The sequence below is a fragment of the Helianthus annuus genome, chromosome 6 (genome assembly GCF_002127325.2).
Source record: "Helianthus annuus cultivar XRQ/B chromosome 6, HanXRQr2.0-SUNRISE, whole genome shotgun sequence".
Classification (NCBI taxonomy): domain Eukaryota; kingdom Viridiplantae; phylum Streptophyta; class Magnoliopsida; order Asterales; family Asteraceae; genus Helianthus; species Helianthus annuus.
In genome coordinates, this window is record NC_035438.2 from 46,590,529 (window position 1) to 46,601,668 (window position 11,140).

Sequence of the window (11,140 nt, forward strand, 5' to 3'; positions counted from 1 at the left end):
GCAGGTATCCAATTTCTTTTCTTAAGGCTATGCAATCTTCAGTCAGATGGCCGAAATCCTCATGGTATGCACACCATTTGGACTTGTCTTTAGTCCCGGATGGTTTATCATTCTTCCTGGGCCACCTAGCCTTTTCACCTAGATTCTGCATTGCAAGGATTAGTTCATGATTATCAACGGAAAAACAATATTCCGAGATTGGAGGATATTCTTCATCATCCTCTTCTTGGTCGACAGCATGCACATTCTTGTTCTCGTTTCTATGGTAGGATTTGAACTTGTTGTTTTTGAAGGAGGATCCTTGCTTATCTTGTTTTGAGGATCCTACTTGTCTCTCCTGGATCCTCTTGTCATCCTCTAGCCGGATAAACCTGAGTGCTCGAGTTCTTACTTCATCTAAGTTCCTGCAAGGTGTCATAACAAGATCATCATAGAATAATGAATCCTTAAGAAGTCCCATTTTGAAGGCTTCAACAGCCGTAGCCATATCCAAGTTGGGAATATCCAAGGATTCTTTACTAAATTTGGTTATATAATCTCTTAATGATTCGTTATGATTTTGAGTTATCCTGTACAAATCACTAGTTAATTTTTCGAACTTTCTACTACAAGAGAATTGGTTATTGAATAAATTAACTAAATTAGCAAATGAAGTAATAGAGTAAGGGGGAAGACTTAGCAGCCATTTAAGGGCTGATCCAGTAAGAGTAGATCCAAATCCTTTACATAGGCATGCTTCCTTCAATTTTTCTGGGATAGGATTGATCTCCATCCTTTCCCTGTATTGTGCTATATGCTCCTCTGGATCCGTTGTGCCGTCATACAACTTCATGGTAGGGATATGGAACCTTTTGGGTACCTCTGCATCACAGATTGGTGGTGCAAAGCGAGATATCTTGTGGCTCCCATCTGCAATCTCTGGGATAGGCTTGACTACCCCTGGAACACTTGAGATCATGTCCTTTAGTTTCTGTAGTTCCCTGGCCATAACATGATTGGTACCTGTATCCTGCATGAACCCAAGGTTAGTAGTAGGATAATTATTTAAAGTGTTACCTCCCATTGGGTTCAAGTTAGGGAATCCATATTGCTGGGATTCTGGAACAACGGAGGGACCAGTGGAAGCAATGGTCTGCATTGGAATGAAGTCCCCTTGATGGACATCTAGACTCCCTGTTTGCAAACTTTTTAGGGATCCTGGCATCTGTAAGGATCCTGGTATCTGGGATGATCCTGGAACGAAGGAGGATCCTTGAACCTGGGATGATCCTGGAATAAAGGAGGATCCTTGGCCCTGGAATGATCCTGGGATAAAGTAGGATCCTTGAAACTGCTGTGACCCCGGATAGGCTCCCGGATACATGAGGGATCCCATATACTGAGGATAGGATCCTGCTGGCTGAAAATACGAGCCCGATGTCTGAGTCATTGCTGCTGACTTGAGATGTAATCCTCTCGTCTCCCCTGTGATCTGTACGTCTGGGATCCCTGATGGCTGAGAGGTGACCATTGGAGTCTCAAAACTCAAGGATTTTGGCATCAGTGGGGAATGATCCTCTGCCGCTTTCTTTTGTCTTTTGAGATCTCCAATCTCCCTGAGGATCCTGTCATTAGTTTCATCCTGCCGCTGCATACGATCCTTCATCTGCAAAATTAAAGCAAACACATCACTAGTACTGGGAATAGAAGAATTCATAGCAGAAGAAGATGGAGGTTTAGAGAAAGAAGGGGTTGGTCTCTTCTCAGCATTTTTCTGGGATCCTGCCGGTGGAGGAGGTAGAGTGGTTTGTGCTGAGGTGACTGCAGACATCGCCGTGGAGGTGTTCTTCAATGATGAAGCCATGTAACTCTTTGAAATGATTTCGAACAAAAGATTTTCTTTATGAATGAAGCACCAATTGCCCCACGGTGGGCGCCAAACTGTTTTGGTCAAAAATCACACAAGGATAATGTAACCAAACTTTATGTAAACGGGGTATGATGCTTGGTTAGCTATGAAAGTAAAGGATCACTTCTGTGATAAAGATACAAAGACACAATGATTTATACGAGGAAAAAGCCCTTGATCAATGTATGATCTCCGGCATAAAAAACCTCGGGTGATGGCAACTACCGATCACCAACTTCAATATAATAAAAATGTAGTTACAACTTCGGATAGTAATGAGCTGAGTACAAGGATCACTGAGTGTCTAAGTGTTTGAGAGTTGTGTCGTATGTTGTGTGTTTTCTTCCGAATGGGGAAGACGGGTACTTATACATGTGTGGGTGACTTATTTTAGGTAAAATGACTAAATATCAGCTCATTACCCCTTTAGAAATTAAGATAATCTAGCCTAAATTGCTGCCCATTAATCAAGCTAAGTTTCCATATCCGGTACAACGTCTATCTCCAATTTAGCTCTTGCCATATTTGTGAAAACGCGTCCCTGGATCATGATGTGTAGGGCATATCCTGCTAGGTGTTCCTGCAAAACAATTTTGTAACAAGTGGAAGTGACCGTTAGTGTAAGGATCACCATATCGTCCCATGATCCTGATCCTGAATTCTGGCTGAGGATCACTATCTGCCAAAGAAACAAGGATCACTGGTCAGGATCACGTATAAGGATCATTTATAGTAAAATCCAGCCCCAACAGATACCATAGAAGAACTCAGGGATTTGGCAAGGATAAGATTGGTCAGTTATCAACAAAGGATGGCTGGAGCTTATAACAAGAATGTCAGGATCAGAATGTTTCAAGTTGGTGATATGGTGTTAAGGAAAGCATTCCAAAATACTACAAACCCTGCTGATGGCAAGTTAGCACCAAAATGGGAAGGCCCCTATCTTGTTGAAGCTGAGGCAGAAAAGGGGGCATATCGACTATTAACAATGGAAAGTGATTTGCCACCAAGAGCTTGGAATGCCGTCCACTTGAAGAGATACTTCATGTAATAAGGATCCAGGATCCTTAGCCATCTTCATATTTGGTATACATTAAGGATCCTTAGAGGATATATGATCCTCAGTCTGGTAATGATCTGATTTTAATTTATTTAGTACTTTAATTTGTTTTATTACAAGGAGAAGGATCCAGGATCCTTTACTCCTTTTTCACTAAGTTCTGAGTTTTGCAGAAGATTGATGCATCCTTGACAAAGGATCAAGTATCCACAGAAGTCTGCTAAGTTTCATGGGCTTGTCCCTAGTTTTTTGGGTTTATCCTCAGTTTTGGGCTTGTCCCCAGTTTAAGGTATCCACTACCTTCGCCAGTAGCGCACGATGATCCTGGTGCAGTTTAAGGCAATGGGACCAGTACCCGCTTTAGGGGCTGACAATTTCATTGTACCGGCTGTATTCAGGATCCTACGTATAATGATAGATGTACCATACATCCGTTCCTAAGGTTTCTAACATTTTCACGTCAGCTAAGGTTTTGGCATTTTCATGTCACTAAGTTTGGATATTCGCCAGTGAGGGTCATACTCCAGTTTATACAAGATCCTTTGGGCTTGTCCCTAGTTTTTTGGGCTTGTCCCCTGTTTTTTGGGCTTGTCCCCATGTTTTTTGGGCTTGTCCCCAGTTTATTGGGCTTGTCCCCAGATTGTTGGGCTTGTCCCTAGTTACTAACTCTTCTTTTATATTGGCTTAGTCCCAAGTTATGTTATGTTTCAGGTTTCCAAAGCTAAATAGTTAAGGATCCTGGATCCTAACCTTTTACTAGGGTTTGTCTTTTGGTTATCTTGGTTGTAAGTATTAAAGATTTAGGATCCTAACTTAGATTCTCAGGTATGATCCTTATTTACCTTCGCTTTATTCTTGATTTATTTAAGTTACCCTTACTCTTTGACAACAGGATATATGATCCTAAAATTATGCCACTTTTTGAACTTTTCGATTGTAGGATATTTGATACTTGATCATATTCTAAACTTTTTGGCATAATCTCATATACTTTTGTTCTTAACTTGTAAATTCAAAGAAATTGTATCATAACAGTTGAAAGGTAAATATACACAGAATTAACAACACTCAACAACCAAAAGATTAAGGTTTTATTTATTTATCAAAAGTTAAACCCTTCAAAGGTTGTCAAAATTACCTACCCCAAGCATCTACCAACATTCCGTGGCACATCTGCTGGGGTAGGTAAAGGGTGTCCATGATAATAAGTTCTAAGTAGTGCAGGAATAGAAAGACGGCATGATATGTCACACCCCAAAATCCACAAGCAGAGTATCACCGCATGGAGGCGTGACTGACCAGGATCAAGCCACCAATCATATTGAACAATGCATTTAAAATAAATAAAATCCAACCACACAATATAATTGGTGTTCAAAAACCAGTTAACCAAGTTCAAGTTAAATAGCGGAAGCATAAAACGTAAAACCAAAATATAAGTTCAATAAGTTTAAATGTAACATGGCACACAACCGTCCATGCTCCACAACGACTCCTCTTACTCGTGCAAGCTCCAAAGATACCAAACGACCTGCAAGGCAGGTAACAATGACTCAACAACAAAGTTGAGCAAGTTCACAGTAGATTGCTTAGTTTTAAAAGTTGGTTTTGAAAACCATAAGTTGTTTCGTAAACCACGAGTTAACCAGTATCTTTGTTTCCCAAACCATATCCATAATCAGTGGGGGCTTCCCTATGTGAACCGCTAGACCGTTACCATATCGACAACTAACGAAAGTAAGTTGTGCCCTAAGTCAATGTCTATCATCATTGACTGAGTGCCCAGATCCATTAGTACACGCCCGTCCTACCGGCACAGTGTGAGGCTTGTCAACCCTAATCGCTCTATTAACTAATGACCCGCTCGCCATTGGCCCAGCGATTTAATCCCCAAAATCTTTCCCACATCCGATATGTGGAAGCCCACAAGTACCCGTAGCCCAGTCCCTTATAACATGTGGTCGATGACTCTAACTGACATCCTATCAACTCAATGGTACCCATTATTCAATTAAATCAATACTACAATCCATGTGGCCGCCATCTTTTAAATCAAGGCTATCTATATTCTCATATCACTTAACTTCCCATTTATTGGACCAACAAAACTACAAATATATCAACTTTGATTATGTGTATTCAGTGGACTAATATGATAGGCCCAAACATTATTAATGGGTTTGAACAATTATAAGGTGGGTCGGTTCTTGTTTGTCATCATCACAAAAGAATCCAATTACTTAGTCAACTCTAATTTCAATGAAACTCACAACATTACCTAGACTATCAATAATATCCTATGAAGACTTCACATGGCAGCCACTTATATTCAATGTTATCACATCAACTTGTTAGACCACATTCCTTCAATTGTATAATTATTAGTTTTAATTATATGCAAAATAGTTCAAGAATTTACATAATATCACATGTATCATATATTCATGCCATCGATAAGAACCACAAACAAATTAATACCAGGGTTTAATATACTAACCGAAGACAAAGGTACAGGTTTGAAGGGTTTCGAGTGTGAAAAGGGGGGGGTGTCTCCTGTCACACCCCGACCGCGTATAACATGCAACCGCGGCGGAAAACGTCGGGGAGTGTTGTGGACAGAATTAAATTGTTATACAACCATGGAAATTAAAGTTACATTTTATTTATAAACATGAGTGCTACATCGTTTCAAACAGGAAAACAAAGAGTTCAGAACATAATTAAACTAATTCTATCTTCATTTTTATCCTCTAAGGCACAGGTCCGCCCTAGTGTCATGATCATCATCCTATGGAATAGCTCCTGAAAACACATGTGAAAGTAGGTACGTCAGCATAAAAATGCCTGTGAGATACATAGGTTTTGTGAAAGTGGGATTCATGACTTGAGTTTAAAGAAATGTTTTAATAACAGTCAGTCATGAACCTTGTAATTTGTCTTGCTTTGTATATCATTTGAAAAACGATAACATCAGATGATATGTATAGATATGTTGCAAGGTTAAACGAGTAACCAAGTAAAATGAGTTGAATAAGATAAGTTGTTTGTAAATCAATGTCTTGTGAAAAGCGTGTTATCTTTATAAAATGTTCTATGTCTCAAAATGAAATGATTCAAATAACGCTACGATGTGTAATACCATACAAACACTTATATATAGGAAGTACCAGCGGCGTATCCACCATGCTTGTATCATATTACACACGCTTCGTTACTTAATCACTTACTCAAACCAAACCATCAATGTAAACATGTTAATGTATAAGCCAAATGTCAAGTGTTATTGTGTAAACCATGTCAAATGTTTATGTTCAATGTAAACCATGTAATGTGTATCCCAAAATGTATCATGTATGGTAAGCGAAATGTATCAACTTAAACCATATGTAAAATGCACAAAACAAGTTGTTGAAGTAACACGTGGTTTAAATCAACGTTATGTTCTATGGAAAAACGCATGCTCTATTGATATTATCATTTGTGCGGTATTGTAAACTATGCATACATCCAAGCCTTGAGACTGCGGCGATAAACCCTTAAACAAATTAAAGGTTTATCTAAGTTATGTATATCGAATTCGGTCACTCCTTCCAGTCCTATCAAACCCAGGACTTCAGGAATGGGAGTTGTCAATTCCTATGGTACCACTACCTACTAACGAACGGCGTAGCTAATGTTAATGAATGTATTGTCCCATGTTAAACAAACCAAATGTCATAACAAAATGAAGGCATGTGATGTAAACAATTGTACTAAGTATGCTAAGTAAACATACGAAGCAGAAATGTTCATGTAAATCAATGTGTCCATATGCTGAGTAAACATATGCAACAGAAATGTTCATGTAAATCAATGTGTCCATATGCTGAGTAAACATATGCAACAGAAATGTAATGTAAATCAAATGTACTAAGTACGCACACAATGGGCATACATAGCATGAAATGTAATGAAATCGTGTACTATAATGTACTAACAACATAGAAGGCATATGATGTGAAAACATGGAAAGCATGAAAGTAACAGATAGGCACATGTGTTTCACCCCAAAACAGTTTGGAAAACAGTAAAAGAGGGGTTCAATGTACTCACCTGAGATTGCTTTGTAGTTCTTGTATAATAACCAAACAATGCTTGGTCACGGAATATCAAACGGCACCTAATAGGTAGCTATGTTAATATACCGGACCAAATCGGAAGGATCGGATAGTATGCGGGTCCGTAAACCAAATGAGTATGGGGACTCGTGTAATATGGTTTAACAAAGCCTATATACTAAAATGAAACTTAACCTAAGTGCTTACGGTCCATTACGACTTGTTTAGGTAGCTTAGGCTACCCTAACGCGTCGTTCGCGTAGAACGCGTCTGGAACGCCTAACATCGTGACCACAAGGTATAACCTCGGAAGGTTATAGCTATGGTCACCTAATGTGTTTGGTCGGATCCTAATGATCGACCAAATAGGTCGGGTTCTAAAGTATAAGCGATGGTTTAGATCGCTTACCTTACGACCCTATATAAGCACTAAACTAAAAGTGACGAGCTAAGCATGTTAGAACATGCTTAACTAAGTTTTGAAAACAGGTTTGACATCAAAACAAACGGCTTTGATGCCCACGAGTAGTTTGGTTACAAAATATGCAAGAAATGCACATTTTGGCCGAAACTACGACTCGTCACTGAGCCTAGATAACGTGGTGATCAGTAGGTATAGTCACTACGGACTATAACCATCGTGATCACGCTCACGTTATGAAGTTCTAATGAACTTCGCATCGACCATAAACTGGTCAATGCAGAAAGTCAACAAAATGTCGACTTTCGGACTCGAAAAGCGAATAAAAGAACGAAAGAAGACTTACGGAGGGTCCCCGAGTGCTAATCTAGATCAAATAGCTCAGGTATGAAACAATGGTTCCAACTTAGAGCCTTAAGATCTGATTTTGTGGGTTTTTGGAACAAAGGGGGGGGGGGGGGGGGTATTTATAGGAAAAGTGGAACCGTTAGGATCGTTTTATCGAATATCGTGCCACGATCTTGTGCGTACATGTGTTACCTAACTAGATTCACTGAATATGGCCCTTGGCCTTTCATTGGGTGAAAAGGCAATCGGACCTTTCGCGATCTGAAGAGCCAATCAGCATTAAATGTGGGTTCTGCTGTACTGGGGACCCCTTACGGACCGTATGGGCTTTGGCTTACGGTCCGTAAGCCCCTAGTTTGGCAGATTTACCATTTTAGTCCCTGCAGCACCAAAACTTGGTATTTGATGCGTTTTTGGCACGTTTAAGCCCCGTTAACCTCATTTCAAAGCTCTAAAATGATGTTAAAGTATAGGGAACTGAAAATGTGCTCAAAAATATGTCGGATGTCGGTTCGTTTGGCCGTACGGTCGCGATGTTCGGTTAATTACGACGGGATGCGCATGAGCGCGAAAGACGATCCAAATTACGCGACGAATGGATTTTTCTCATTCCAAACACTAAGGCATAATACTAGGATGCTTACATAAATTTTTGGATGTCCGGATGTATTCAGAACGTAAGTTATGTGCGAAAGTGCAAACTTGTGCACTTTTTGACACTTTTAGCCCCTAAATGATCCAAAAGTTTGTTTTAGCATACCAAACCCCTCAAAGCTTATTTCTAAGTTATCTAAAGGTTATTTAAGGTATGTTGAGTATATGTTGATGTTCCGGAGTATTTGTCGCGTTAAACTGAGTACGTTTAAGCACCAGTTAGCGTATAACTCTCCAGAAAGCGATGTAGAGTTTAAAATTGAGCAAAAGTCAAAACATGAAAAATGTAAAACACAACGAAACAAATATTGGGATCAAATAACATTGTTTTATTGATAACTGAACTGTTCACAATGATTACAAGCACAAATGTTACATCTCCTGTTGCCGCAACTCCAAAGGGGGTTAGGGTTTGTATGTTGATATTGTGTGTTGTAGATAAAAAGGAAGTCACGTAACACATAATATAATACCAAACAATCTAAAGTGGGCCGGTGATCATTAACTTGGGCCGAAATCAGTAGCATGAAGTTGATTTGAACAAATATGAAAGATATTAAATTCCAATAGAACGTACAATTTTGAATGCTATTATTTGATGTTAACATATTTCTTTTTTTTAAATATTCAAACATGTACCAATTGGGAAAAACATCGGCCATCAGCATTTATTATTAACAATTTGTACTAATCAGTTTAACAAAGTTATACGAACAGAACGTTTCTAACATATTAGAGAAAGACAACGAGAAGTAAAGATCAAAAGATGGAACGTTGCCGACCTTGAAAGTTTGGGTTGTCACATCATCGCCAACTTGAAAGAAATTTCGTCCCGAAATTTAGCACGTGCTTACTGAGGAAGCTAGTTAAGTTGTGTGGTTTCCTGGTTTTTACTGGGGTGTCACATCATCCCCTCGTTGGTTTGGAATTTCGTCCCGAAATTCCGCAGTAGATTCAGCCTCAGTAGTGGTTTCACGTTTCTCGAACAACTGGGGATACTTGTGTTTCATTCGGTCTTCTCATTCCCAAGTGAACTCTGGGCCACGACGGGAGTTCTAACGAACTCGAACAAGGGGTATTCTAGTACGCTTGAGAACCTTAGCATCTCGGTCAGTAATCTCCACTGGTTCCTCAATGAATCGCAGCTGATCGTCGATGGTGAGTTCCTTGAGAGGAACTATGAGGGTCTCATCTGACAGAAACTTCTTCAGATTCGACACATGGAATACGTTGTGAACTCCGCTGAGTTCTGCAGGTAGATTCAGCTTGTAGGCCACCTTGCCAATTTTCTCAATGATTTCAAAAGGTCCGACATATCGCGGGTTGAGTTTGCCTCATTTACCAAAACGAACTACACCCTTCCAAGGTGAGACTTTAAGTAATACTCGATCCCCAACCTGGAACTCGAGTGGTTTCCTTCGCTGATCAGCGAAGCTTTTCTGACGGTCACGAGCTGCCGCCATTCGTTGTCGTATCTGAGCAATCTTCTCTGTTGTATCTACTACAAGTTCTGGGCCAGTGATTTGGCTGTCACCAACTTCTGCCCAGCAAAGAGGTGATCGACATTTACGTCCGTACAATGCCTCAAACGGAGCGGCCTGGATACTGGTGTGGTAACTGTTATTATACGAAAACTCCACTAACGGGAGGTGTTTTTCCCAGCCATTACCAAAGTCGATTACACATGCTCGAAGCATGTCTTCAAGGGTTTGGATGGTGCGTTCAGACGGCCTATCCGTCTGTGGATGATATGTCGTGCTCATGTCTAATCGAGAGCCAAAGGACTTGTGCATAGCGTGCCACAATTCGGATGTAAAATGTGAGTCATGATCAGAAATGATGGAGGTTGGCACTCCGTGCCTTGATACTACTTCCTTTAGATAGATGTCTGCTAGAGTAGAAAACTTATCCGTTTCCTTGATAGCCAGAAAATGTGCAGACTTGGTCAGTCGATCCATGATCACCCAAATGGTATCATTACCTTGTTGAGATCTAGGCAGGCCAGTAACGAAATCCATAGAAATTTGCTCCCATTTCCATTTCGGTATCCCTGGTTGTTGAAGTAGACCTGACGGTTTCTGGTACTCGACTTTGACTCTCGCACAAGTCAAGCATTTGCTAACATAAGTTGCTATATTGGCTTTCATACTAGGCCACCAATACGTAGTCTTGAGATCGAGGTACATCTTATCCGAACCAGGATGTACCGGGTAACGAGACATGTGTGCTTCATCCATCACAAGTTCGCGTAGATTACCATAGAGTGGAACCCAGATGCGCCCTGTCACGTAATAAGCGCCGTCTTCCTTTTGCTCTAACCGTTTCCTCGATCCTCGTAAAGACTCAGCCCTGATGTTCTCTGTTTTCAATGCCTCAACCTGAGCATCTCGTATCTGAGCGGGAAGACTAGAGTGAATGGTAAGCTGCAACGCACGTACACGCTTAGGTTTAGACTCCTTCCGGCTGAGGGCATCGGCCACAACATTGGCTTTGCCCGGATGATACTGGATTGCGCATTCGTAATCATTTAGGAGTTCGACCCATCGACGCTGTCGCACGTTCAACTCCTTCTGCTCGAGGATATGCTGGAGACTCCTGTGATCGGTGTAAATAGTGCACTTGGTACCGTACAGGTAATGCCTCCATATCTTGAGTGCAAAAACAACGGTTCC